This window comes from Pogona vitticeps, chromosome 5 (assembly GCF_051106095.1).
Source record: "Pogona vitticeps strain Pit_001003342236 chromosome 5, PviZW2.1, whole genome shotgun sequence".
NCBI lineage: Eukaryota > Metazoa > Chordata > Lepidosauria > Squamata > Agamidae > Pogona > Pogona vitticeps.
Window position 1 is genome coordinate 20358218 of NC_135787.1, and position 13309 is coordinate 20371526.

A 13309-nucleotide genomic window follows, 5' to 3' on the forward strand; every position below is an offset into this window, starting at 1 on the left:
AGACTTGGGGCTTGATCTCACTGACAATAAGAACTATTATTAATATAGCATTTTGTTTTTTAATAAAAGCAGTTTAAAATAAGGTGTCTCCAGAATGTAAACAGAAGAATGAATTATTTTGCCAGGGAAGCATGTTTTCTGATTGGAAAGCAATTTAAAATGTTCTTCTGCCAGATAGTTTTTTATTTTAGCACACAGGTGAAAACCGATTTGTTTCTATTGTTTCCATATATATAAAGCCCTCTGTCGCTGTGAACTGCACTTTCAAATAACCAGCAGAGGCAGCAGCAACAAGCCGCATCGCAGCTGGGGAAAGGAAAGAGGATCAGGCAGGTGCAGGGAGGATTTGTTCAATCTTTCTCTCACAGTCACTTCATGCTCCTGCTGTAGGCTGTCCCTTTAAGAATGCACCTGCTGTTCCCGGAAAGAAAAGAGGCACAGAGAGATAGTGCTTTTAGGGACTAGAAGGAGCTCTTCGCTCCTCCAACCCTGCAACATGGGCTTTCCCATTTGCCTCCCTCAAGATTGGACCGGCTCACATATGCTGCTTCTCCCTGCCTCGCGGGGAGCATTCTTAAAGTGACAGAAGCAGCATTCTTAAAGTGACAGAAGCAGCCAGGTTTTCTAAACGGACCAGGAGCTTCATCAGTAGACCTTCCCTCTTCCTCTCTCTCACCACAGCAGCAGGGTTGAGTGGAGAATTTGAGGGTTGGGTGGGCAGACAAAAGGACACAACCTCAAATGCAATAATTCTAAAAGCCAGTGTAGCCCCCTCAACCAAAATACAACACAGCTTAAATGAATCAAGTTTTTCCCAAGAGGACACAGATACCGATCCAAACATTATGTGACTAACACATGATTTCTACGATTCCATTTAGAATGGAGCTTAATGCAAGTTAAATGTAAATGTAAACACGCCCTTTAAGAAATACTGTGAACTATGGATAAATATTCCAGAACTGAAAAAAATGTCACAACACAAATGCTACCCCAACTCTGTATTTAGAATTAACATTTGAACCCCATCTTGAGATACAATGGCAAGAATCCTTTATTATGTATGCTGCCCAAACTGCATGGCTTAAATTGCAGTTGCCAAATCCTGCTAGTCAGCAAGTCTTGTATTCCTTATTGACTGCCAGTTAAATGATTTGGCACACAACAGGGCATACATGGCCAATCATTAACTGTCTGCAAATTGCCTCCGCTCTTAATCTGGAGTAAATAACTAATAGGAATCTCGCCCTGAAGGACTGTATTTTCAATGCATCTTAGACCAAACCGCGCATTAAAGTTTAAAAACTAACAGAATGACTGAAGGTTTACAAGACAACACAGTACATGTCAACTCGGAAGTCTGTTTCTTTCAATTCAGTGGTGCCTAAACTCGGATAAATAAAAAGGTATCCCATGACCAATAAAAGTATTGTTTAAGGTAGGATGAGGATATTGTGGCTACCAAGATATTATTGAGCCAACATTTCTCGCCTTTAGTTTAACTTCATGGGATAAGATCATTTCACAGACCAGATCTGCCAGCAGGCATAAATGTTTCTGACTACCAATAGTAGAAGAAGGAAGTAAGAAACAGAAGGTGACTGCCTGAATAGGCTCTCATGGCTTCCCCAGAGCATCCAGTTAGCCAGAGCTTACGCTGAGGCAAGATATTTGGTTGGCTGAAACAGTGATTTGATCCAGCAATTCTTATTCTCAATTCAGTGACAGAAACTAAGATAATTTCTATTACAAATGTATAGATTATGTCTAACTCTTTAATGACTAAATTGTCCCATTTATGTTGCCCATTCAGGTAATGGGCAACATAAATGGGACAATTTAAGACCAACTTCTAAAAAATGATGCTTTGGAAAGCTCACATTTGTATGACACTGAAAATATTCATGCAATGATGGATTACAACAGTTTCACTGGCAAATGCATGCCTGCTATAGCTGCATTTGCCCTAGAAAGCAGTAAAACAGACTCAACAATGGAAAATGCTATCTGATCACCAAGCATCTGAAAGGGAAACCCATCATTTTCCTTTCTACCATCTTCCATAGTCAGATCCTATTTATATTTTGATAAATTTATACTGGCATACATATTACCAAGGTCATGATTACAACTGATTTCAGAGTTACATTCTTATGAGAACCAGCCAATTTGTTCATTGTTATGGCAATAATTTGTTTGGCTGATAACTGTTAAGGTTCTCCACCCATGAAATATTTTGCAGTACCAGTACCATTTCTGTTTATTTATTGATTTAGAACAGTATAATCACATCAAAACAAACATTTTTAGACTCATGCCACTTCTTCAAGAAGAATGTACCTCAACACTCAGTATACTGTCAACAAAAACAAAAACAACAACAATAAAAAAATTCTCTACCTAGGTCTCCTCAAACTAGCTGGTTCAGGTAGGATGCTGAAGGGCTGCCAAATTACAGGGTCATGAACCTTTCTAGGATCCTTGCCAAAGACTCATGTTTCCACGCTGCACTAAGCTGTGTCTTTAAAATTTGAGCTAATATTCTAGTAATCATTCCAGTTATGGTAGTACATCTACTGACAAACACAATTTCCAAAATGTCAACACTACGTACACTGTTTCAAGAGTTCAGCAGTGTCCAAAAGGACATTAAAAGAGAATCAAATGTCATTAGTGGGGGGGGGGGAAGAAGCCACAGAGCGCACATATTCATAACTACCCACAGTGTGATAAGCAGAATGAGACCAAAAAGATAATACACTGGAAGTAATGCTGTACAATCTTAATACTCTACAGGGACTTCGCCAGTTGAGTTCCAACTAGCATAATTTCAGTAACAAACAACACAAATAATGAGACTCTCTCCACCACAGAAAACAAGAACCAGACCTACGATAACATAATACAGGTTGTGATCATTTTCTAAGCCAGAGCAGCGTAGTGTTTCAAGATTAGTTTTGATAAGATGCATTCATACAATGGATAGTGTGGAGAACCAAGTGGACAAAAGCTATTAGCTCTCATTTGCTCCATAAAGACTTATTTTGGCAAAATGTAACATTTCACGACCAAAAACAGCGCAAAGAACATAACATGTCAGAATCCTCCATATATAATTTCTTCATATTCTGGATATTAGTCTCCCTTCATTCCAAAGTACAAAAAGCAAAGCAAAGAAAAGTGTGCTGCTTATATACTGCCCCATAGTGCTTCAAGCACTCTCTTAAATTCTCCAATTAGCCTGCAGTCCATTGCTTAATCCTTGAACCTCTGTCGGCAGGAAAGCCTCATTACAAATACTAGTGAATTAAGTCATGACAAGTCATTTGTAATCACTTAACTGAATTCGTATCACAAAAGCGTTCATCTAGAAGCTTCAGGTTATCAAATATTAAATCTATTGCCTGATATTACAGGGTCAACAAGGAATTACACAGCGACACAGTAATTACAGATAAAATACTGTACTGACATCCACTTTAATCATAAACATTCTGGCACTGCGCACTGGTCATATTCAAAAGTACAAAGTTGTTACTGTACATAATTCCCTTTGTCTCTACCTTGACTCACAAGAGAAAGACACAGTCACTTAACAGGGGGGGAAAAGACGTTTGCAAAGATCATCAGGTGAATCATATTTCACTTCTGCCTGATGTATCCAGATGGGACTGCGTTCTGCATTTCCAAAATACAGAACACAGAGAATTTCTATTTCTTCAAAAATGAACACTGCAATGTCCTACAAGATTACATATCCAGCAGTTTTGGCTATATGCCCTAGACTTTTCCCTTTTTTTTAATCATTCAGATACTTACAGGAAGCATAATGAACACAGATGGTGAACAGAAATGCCTTAAGAAAATAGCACTAGTTGGAGGCAGTAGCTCAGTGGCAGACCATGTATTCTGCATGTAAACTGTCCAGGATTCAATCCCTGGCATTTCCAAGCAGGACTGGAAAAGACTCCTGTCTAATTCGTAAACCGAAAACCTAGAACGTTGCTGCCAGTCAGTTTAGCTAAAGATGTAAGAAGTTTTCAGTCTTGTTGCATTTTGCCAAATATTACCTGCATTTTACTCAGTCCTTTATTAGTACCCAATTCAAACCTTGTTTTTCCCACATGGGAATGTGCATGCATTTTCTGTATGCTTTTCCTGATATACACATTTTCTACATTTTTCTTGATGTATCTTTTCCACATTGACTTAAGTGTGTCTGTGTATATTCTTCAAAAATATAAATATTAGGCCTTTGCATTTTTACAATGCACGCATACTGTGGGGTCTCGACTTACGAACTTAATCCGTATTGGAAGGCAGTTCTCAGGTTGAAAAGTTCATAAGTCGAATCTTCATTTCCCATAGGAATGCATTGAAAACCATTTAATCCATATCTGCTCTTTTCGTCCATAGAAACTAATGGGAAGCTGCTATTCCGCCTTCTGCCACTAGAGGGGGATATTTTTTCTTTTTTCCTTTTAACCTAAGATGTCTTAGCTTTTAAAAAAAGGAAAAAAAGAGTTCGTAACTCGAATAAGTTCGCAAGTTGAGTCCAGAGCAGTTCGTAAGTCGAAACGTTCGTATGTCGAGCCGTTCGTAAGTCAAGACCCCACTGTAATTGGGTATTTGGGTTCCTCAAGACATGCTAAGTATCGCAAATGCTCAAATCTGAGAGTCTGCTGAACAGGTGTGAAATGGGAATTCTGACATCAACAAAATCGTTTCCAACTTTGACTACAGATGTTTTTTCCAGATCTTCCAGAAATTTTGGACTTTAGCTCCCAGTAACCTCTTTCCAGCAAGGATAAGAAGCCATCTTATCTATTGGGACCACCTTGCTCAGCACTGTCAACTCTGACTTGCAGTGGCTCTCCAGGATTTTGGGACATGGTTTGGGACATGGTTCTTTCCTACCCTTATCTAGAGATGGCGAAAAATAAACCTGGGACATTCTGAATACATAGAGTGTGTCATGAATAAGCTATGACCCATCCCTAGGTAATGTTTAGGAATGCTAGAAGTTCAGGCTCAAACCATCCAAAAGTACCAAGTTCAGAATGCTAATACAACCACTCTTAAGTAGATGGATCAAGGGTGTTTGGCTCCATGTAAAACTTGGTCATGGTCTCATAGTGCACAACAATAAGATTCACATTGTTATGGGTTTCTGTGAGTCAGAATTCCAGAACCACTGAGTCTGATCAATTCTGTTTAAACCTATTAGGCAAACAGAAAGGGGGAGTACAAATAGCCCATTTAGTTTAACAGCTTGTCCTAACTGCTACTTGTTCTAAATCAAATTCTGCCAAATATATTCAAAAGTAGACTAGAATATTTTACAGAAAATATGTCTGTTCAATTCTATTAAATTGCCCCAACCTTAATATGAATCCAGAGTTAGAAGATTAGATACAGTAACAGACACAAGAGTCAGTGGCAGTGGAAAGGGGAATCTTGGGCACGGAGGTGCCTCCAAACCCCACTCCGGATCTGCCTCCTGTCGGGCCCAATCCCCGCCAGCAACAGCTGTTCCAGATCCTGGCCCGCTGCCTGTTGGGGCACTAGCACCGTGGCTGCAGCCAAACCTCCTCAGGGGTAGCAATCTGGTGACTTATGGCTCGTGTGCCTGCAGAGAGGGCACTGTGTACCAGCTGTGACACGTGTGCCATAGATTCACCATCGCTGATCTAGATATTCCAGATCTTATTCATATGAAACTGGTGCAGCCTGTACTCTCACTCTTGACTGGAACTGAAGTCGTGTGTGGAGCTGCTGACTGCTTTCTTTCTTGTGCATAAACACCTCTTCCTTGACCTTGCAGTAGCAGGGCTGGGACCACCTGGCTAAATAACTGCCAAGACATTTACACGTATGTACTTTGTTATTGGACCTTCTGCATTTCCCCACCCCCTACCAGTGCCACTGCTGCAACTGTTAAAAATAATAGTGGAAATGAATAGTTGCAGAAGAAAAGCAATAAAGATAAAGGCAAGAAGTAATGGCACTACAGCAGCACTGACATAATACAGTGGACCCTTGACTTACAGACGGCTTGACTTACAGACGGCTTGACTTACAGACTTCTCTGGCCGCAAAATTTAGGTTTGACTTGCAGCCTGAGAATTGACTTACAGACCAGAAAAAAACCAAAATGGAACAAAAACGGCCTGTTATGGGATTAATCGGTTTTCAATGCACTGTAGGTCAATGGAGACTTGACTTACAGACTTTTTGACTTGAGAACCGCCTTCCAATACGGATTAAGTTCTCAAGTCAAGACCCCACTGTACACAGATGTTCCTATACAGCCACAAGAGTGATATGCAAATGTATTACAAAATCTCTTCACTCTATTTAGTGAATAGAGAAGGGGTGGACATTTCATCCAAATTTCTTCAGGGGAAAAAGAGGTTACTTACCTGTATCTCTGGTTCTTCAAGTGATCATCTGTGAATACATACTAATGGGTTAATCAGCGCCTGTGTAGACTAGCCTCTGAACTTTCTAGAGCTCAATCACATGGTGCTAGGACCTCCCACACGAGTGCCTCAGTTCTTTTGAACTGTCCGCCACTGCACCGCATGCAGGTAGCACACATGATGTACAGCGGGGAGTGTGAATTCACAGATAACCACTCAAAGAACCAGAGTTACAAGTAAGTAACCTATTTTTCTTCTTCGTGGTCTCTGTGAATACACACTAATTGGTGACTGGCTAACTTACTTAGAGGAGGGACATCACAAGAGCACAGAAACCAAGACAGCACGACCCACCGCAGCCTCAGTCTTGGCCTGGACATCAAGGCAATAGTGACAGGCAAAGGTGGATGGCATAGCCCATGTAGCTGCTCAGCAAATGTCCACAATGTCCACTCCACAGAGAAAAGCAGCCGAGGAGGCCATAGCCCTCATCGAATGGGCCTTGACTGTGCCCGGGAGAGGAGTTGGTAGGCAAGCCGTATGGTAGCCACAATCCACTTGGAGATAGCTTGAGCAGTGGCTGGCACTCCTTTGGATGGCCATGGAAGGCCACAAAAAGTTCCTTTGAAGTGCGAAAGATGGCAGTGCAGCAGCAAGAACAGAACTGAGGCACTTGGCGCCAGGGGCGGGGTTATAGCCAGCATGTAGGAGGTCCCGGCACCATGTGCTCAAGCTCTAGAAAGTTCCGAGGCTGCTCTGCGCAGGCACAGATGAACCCATTAGTGTGCATTCACAGAGACCACGAAGAAGGCAAATTCTCAAATAACTCTAATAAATTCTGGGTAGATGGGACTCACTTTTAGTACTGGAAGATTATGACTTCTCTTCCCACATACAATATATTTTGCTCTGCTCCTGCTGCAAATTGTACAGCAAGCAACTGTGGTGGCAGCCTGGTCAAAATGTTGGATCCTTCCCCAGTGCCTGGAGTTTGCACTGTACATATTTTAGTGATTTGTATAAGTACAATCAATACAAACTTAGCAATCACCATTTTAGATAAGTTATCATCTTTTACATTCAAACATAAAAATGCCTTTCCATAGATGAGGCACAAGGGATGTGGTGGCGCTGTGGGCTAAACCGCAGAAGCCTGTGCTGCAGGGTCAGAAGACCAAGCAGTCGTAAGATCGAATCCACGCAACGGAGTGAGCGCCCGTTGCTTGTCCCAGCTCCCGCCAACCTAGCGGTTCGAAAGCATGCAAATGCAAGTAGATAAATAGGTACCATCTCGGTGGGAAGGTAAACAGTGTTCCGTGTCTAAATCACACTGGCCATGTGACCACGGAAAGATTGTCTTCGGACAAACGCTGGCTCTATGGCTTGAAGAGCAGGATGAGCGCCACCCCCTAGAGTCGGACACGACTGGACAAAAATTGTCAAGGGGAACCTTTACCTTTACCTTTATAGATGAGGCACAACTACAATGAGTATGTCACCTTAAAAATATTATGTATCTTGCTTAAGAAATGTTATTTTTAATACATGCATAAATATGTTAGTAAATTAATTTGACTAAAATCCATATGATCAATTGATTAAAATGTCCTTATTATAGTTGCAGTCCGATTTCATTTTATATTCACCTGGTGCACTACAGTATTTTTTTTCCATCCTGTAGCTGCTAATCCTTTTTGCTGGCACACACTGGTCAGAAAAAGCATTAGGAAATCTCTTTGAGCTATAAGGAGATGGAATTGTGGGGAGCACAGATGGTTTGATGAAAGAAAAGCTACAAAAACAATTGGCCACAGCCTCCTAAGAAACAGCTGAAGTTTTGAAGTTGGCAAGCCTTTATCGTCTCCCTCCTAAGGAATTGAGAAGGCATTATGGTGTGATACAGATTGCTTACAGAACAGACTACACGTGCCAGCTATTTAAAAAAATACCACACCCTGAACAACTTAGTTCTTTGTATTCCAACCAAGAGCTGTACAGAAGAAATATCTTCCCCTTAAACCACCCATATGTTCTTGTGCCAGATCAACAAAAACCTAGGAGTCCTCCCCTCTTGATTTTCCTAGTCTTGGTTTCTATTTAGCTGTGTTCTGATTGAAAAGGCATCATACTTCAGTTTCTGTAAGAGGAAAACTTATTTAGTTTTGCAGTTGCAGTTGCTAAACCTAGCGTACGACATCCACAAATCAAAGGGTGTATCATCATCTTAGAACTGCAGGTCTTGAAGGACCCTATGGATCATCAAGTCCAGCTTCTGTCATAAAGACAGAGTGAAGAATTGAACTCCCAACCACTGGCTCCACAGCCAGATATCTAAACCACAGAGCAAAAGTTACTAAAGAGACAGAAAAAAATAAGGAAACCATAAAGCCAAAAAAAAAAGTGTGCTGCTTGTATACCGCCCCATAGCGGTTCAAGCACTCTCTGGGCGGTTTCCAAGTTAATTATGCAGGCTACCCATTGCCCCCCCCCAGCAAGATGGGTACTCATTTTACCGACCTCGGAAGGATAGAAGGCCGAGTCAACCTTGAGCCGGTTACCTGGGACTGAACCCAGGGTCGTGAGCACAGTTTTGGCTGCAGTACAGCAGTTTAACCACTGCACCACGAGGCTCTTATAACCTTATATGAGAGCAAACAAACATGATACATATATACAACAGGCAAAGCATTATAAGGAAGCAAAACAATACTGGATGTTATTTACTCTCTCAACACATTTAATGAAACATGAAAAATAGTAGTGATCAACAAACCAACATAATGTGCAATGCATGCATAATTTAAACTACTGGCTTTTAATTTTTCAGTATTCCTGTGAATTGCTTTCTGGGGCATGTTCTAGAGTTCACATATAGTATTTACTTTTCTCCAAGTTCTATATTTACATACTGAGCTCACTGTAATGTGGACATAAAAAGGCAGATCAGTATTGGTGAATCAGCAGTCTATCAGATTTTCTCACTGAGTACATTTGATAAATTTCCAAGAAAATCCAGTGGTCACCAGAACTTACAGTTTGAAAGTCACAGTAATGTTGTCTGCCAATGCTGTAAGCCAAGGCACATTTCCATACCATACAATGGAAAAGACAGAATGACTAAGAATCTGAACAGTTGACATAAAGCAATTTGATTTTGCTTCCCAGAAGTGAATCCCAATACCCGAGCCTTCTCTTGTAAGCCATGATTTTAAACTCACATCATGCAGCATCGACATTTAGTCAGGTTGATTTTTGGACTTTTCTCTTCCTTTTCTCACCATACAAGTTTTGGGAAAGTCTGGGAAAGAATCCTGCAAGACTCAAAAACTCACCTTTCATCATTTGATCATCATGATCATCTTAGAAATGAAGAGCTGGACGGGACCCTATGCATCGTCAAGCCCCTCTGAAGAAAGCACAGTGGGGAATCAAATTCCCAAAATCTGGCTTTGCAGCCTTAGTGGCTTTATGAAGGCTTCACTCACTCATGTTTGGATTTTGCACAAAGCTGTGTGAAAGCCAGCAGCTTTCAGGAATAGGGTTATAGTCTTTAAATAAATAGGAAAAAGAAAAGTCTCAGTGTTCCAGGATAGAATGCTTAGCTGGTTTTAAGTCAACATACATTAAGTCAGATAACTGATTACAGAGATAAAATTATTACATAATTAAGATTTATTAAACTACCGTACTTTTGCACCATAAGACGCACTTTTTCTCCCAAAAAAACTGGGGGGGGGGAGTGCATGCGTCTTATGGAGCGAATACTGTCCCCTCCATGCCACCATCGCTGGCTTCCCAGGCCTCCGGAGGCCTCAACAGGCCCCGTGGGGGCCTCCTCCAGGCACCATCGCTGGCTTCCCAGGCCTCCGGAGGCCTCAGCAGGCCCCGTGGGGGCCTCCCCCAGGCACCATCGCTGGCTTCCCAGGCCTCCGGAGGCCTCAGCAGGCCCCGTGGGGGCCTCCCCCAGGCACCATCGCTGGCTTCCCTGGCCTCCGGAGGCCTCAGCAGGCCCCGTGGGGGCCTCCCCCAGGCACCATCGCTGGCTTCCCAGGCCTCCGGAGGCCTCAGCAGGCCCCGTGGGGAGTCCCCCACCACCACCATCGCTGGCTTCTGAGGACCTCCAGGAGGCTTTTGACCGGTAAGGTGCTGCTTTTTACTTTTTAAAAAATGTTCTGGGTGGGTTTTGGAGGGTAGATTTGGGCTGGGGGTATGTTTCTATGTTGCTTTGTGTTTTGGTGATTTTTTTGCAATCCCAGCATGGGACTTGCTCTGTTTATTTATTTTTACTTTATTTTTTGGTATTTAAAAATTAGTTGCTGCTTTTTACTTTTTAAAAAATGTTCTGGGTGGGTTTTGGAGGGTAGATTTGGGCTGGGGGTATGTTTCTATGTTGCTTTGTGTTTTGGTGATTTTTTTTTTTTTTTTGCAGTCCCAGCATGAGACTTGCTCTGTTTATTTATTTTTACTTTATTTTTTGGTATTTAAAAATTAGTTGCTTCTTTTTACTTTTTTAAACATGTTCTGGGTGGGTTTTGGAGGGTAGATTTGGGCTGGGGGGTATGTTTCTATGTTGCTTTGTGTTTTGGTGATTTTTTTGCAGTCCCAGCATGAGACTTGCTCTGTTTATTTATTTTTACTTCATTTTTTGGTATTTAAAAATTAGTTACTTCTTTTTACTTTTTAAAAAAATGTTCTGGGTGGGCTTTGGAGGGTAGATTTGGGCTGGGGGGCATGTTTCTATGTTGCTTTGTTTTTTGGTAATTTTTTTTTTGGCAGTCCCAGTGTGGGACTTGCTCTGTTTATATATTTTTATTTTATTTTAATTTTCAGTATTTAAAAATTAAGTGCGTCTTAACGTTCGGTGCGTCTTATGGAGCGAAAAATACGGTATGTACTTTCTATTTATTACCTTCTATTAGCAACTTACAGATTATTATGAAATTAAAACCACACATTAACAGCACATAAACATAAACATAAAGAATACATTTTATAACATGCATTGCCTAGGGGGAACTGGTATAACTCAGTAGGTTAGAGTGCCCGCCAGGAGTTGAGAGTTCAACCTCCCTTCTCCATGCCTCCTGGGTGAGGGGCTGCCCAAGATTACCATAAGCTATGTGTTAATATAACTCAAGAAAGAGGAATCAGTTCACAAGAACTGTCAGGAAGAAAGCTTCTGTCAGGAAGAAAGGGGCCTTACACCGAGAGAGGCCTGGAAAGAAAGAACAAGAAACCGGGCCTTCTCGGCAGTGACCCCTCAGCTGTGGAATGCTTTACCAACGGAAATTTGTCTGGCTCCCTCGCTGGGTGTTTTTAAAAGCCATTTAAAAACTTGGCTCTTTAGGCAGGCCTTACCTCCAGTCAATTAACTGTCTCGTTCTTTTGTTTCCCATCTTGATAATGTGTATATCCATTAGTTAGTTGGTCGTATTATTAAGCTTTTAGTAATTATATTTTTATAGTAATTTATTTTTTTGTAAGCCACCCCAAGTAGACCTTGTCTAGAGGGGCGGGCTATAAATCCAAATAAAGTAAAGTAAAGAAAGCAATGGAGGATAATCTAATAGCATTATTCAAATACAGTCATTTATTATGAACATTTCCTCTTAATTCAACACATTTCTTCTTTAGACATAGGTAGTCCTGCATGTTTAACCATACTCAAATAAGAAGAAAAGCTGATATATCCAGTATACATTTAGGCAGCTTCCTCTATGTCCTGCTTTGGAAAAAGCACTGAGAATCCATTTTCTGGATCATCTCATATATCACGCCAAATCATGATTAACTTTTTGTTGTTTAGTCGTGTCCCAACTCTTTGTGACCCCATGGACCAGAGCACGCCAGGCTCTCCTGTCTTCCACTGCCTCCCAGAGTTTGATCAAATTCATGTTGGTAGCTTCAGTGACACTGTGCAAACATCTCATCCTCTGTCGTCCTCTTCTCCTCTTGCCTTCACATGATTAACTTTGGCCTGACACAAAATTTAAAAAATAAGCCATAGATAACAAGTGGCCAACAAACCGGAAACAGTTTTTTAAAACACATTTGCAATAATATAATTTCTGCTCTCTATGGCTTGATAGTCTGTCAGAACCGAAAACACAGTTGCAGCTTGTACAAGAGATGGGAGCTATGAGAAGACAAACTAAAAATAGATGAACAGTTCTAAGCCTGCAGATTTGTGAACTCAAACCACCAGATACTGCACATGATTACCCATGCTTAAGTAGCTTACCTCTACTCTACCTCTACTGTGTACATTGCTCAGTGACATTCCATTGGGTAGCACTGGTTTTGGTGAACTATGTATCATGAACATCCAGTTTTAAAAATCAGGCTGCATATTTGTGTGAATCAAGATGAGTTCTGATCCCCGATATGGACTTCCCTATAACCTGAGTAACAAATACTCTGTGAGCCATCTTTGGATCAAGTCAAGGAAGATGAAATATGATGTTTACCTAATTTATTTCCCTGCCCTTTTTGCCATTTTAAAATAATGAATAGTTTTTCATGCGGAAGGGCACATCTTGAACAGATGTGCATATACTTTGTTCAGTTTTAGTATGGAATACAAATTCCAGACTCAGAATGTTTTAAGTTTAAGTTCCATGCAGAATCTAGTTCCCATTAAAAAAAAGAAGATTTAACGCAGAACCTATGTTCAGGTTGAAACAAATGCAGATCTAACAGACTGTCCACACCTGCATTACATATCCTTCAAGGACAGATTACTGGAATATAAGAGTTAATGGACAGGTCTTGTTCTTTCATCCTGGCTGCAACTCCTACGACCACTATATTGAATGGCACTCCAGCAAGTCAAATAAAAATTGCCAAAGGTCATAAGGGACTCCAGTGGGAAGCAGAAAAAACATCCT

At 41.1% G+C, this 13309-nt stretch overlaps 1 protein-coding gene across 1 annotated transcript in view; it reads right to left on the reverse strand.

Annotated features, from left to right (window-relative positions):
* Positions 1-13309, reverse strand: part of TSPAN5 (tetraspanin 5) — a 76324-nt gene that overhangs the window by 22785 nt on the left and 40230 nt on the right. The window lies entirely within an intron of this gene.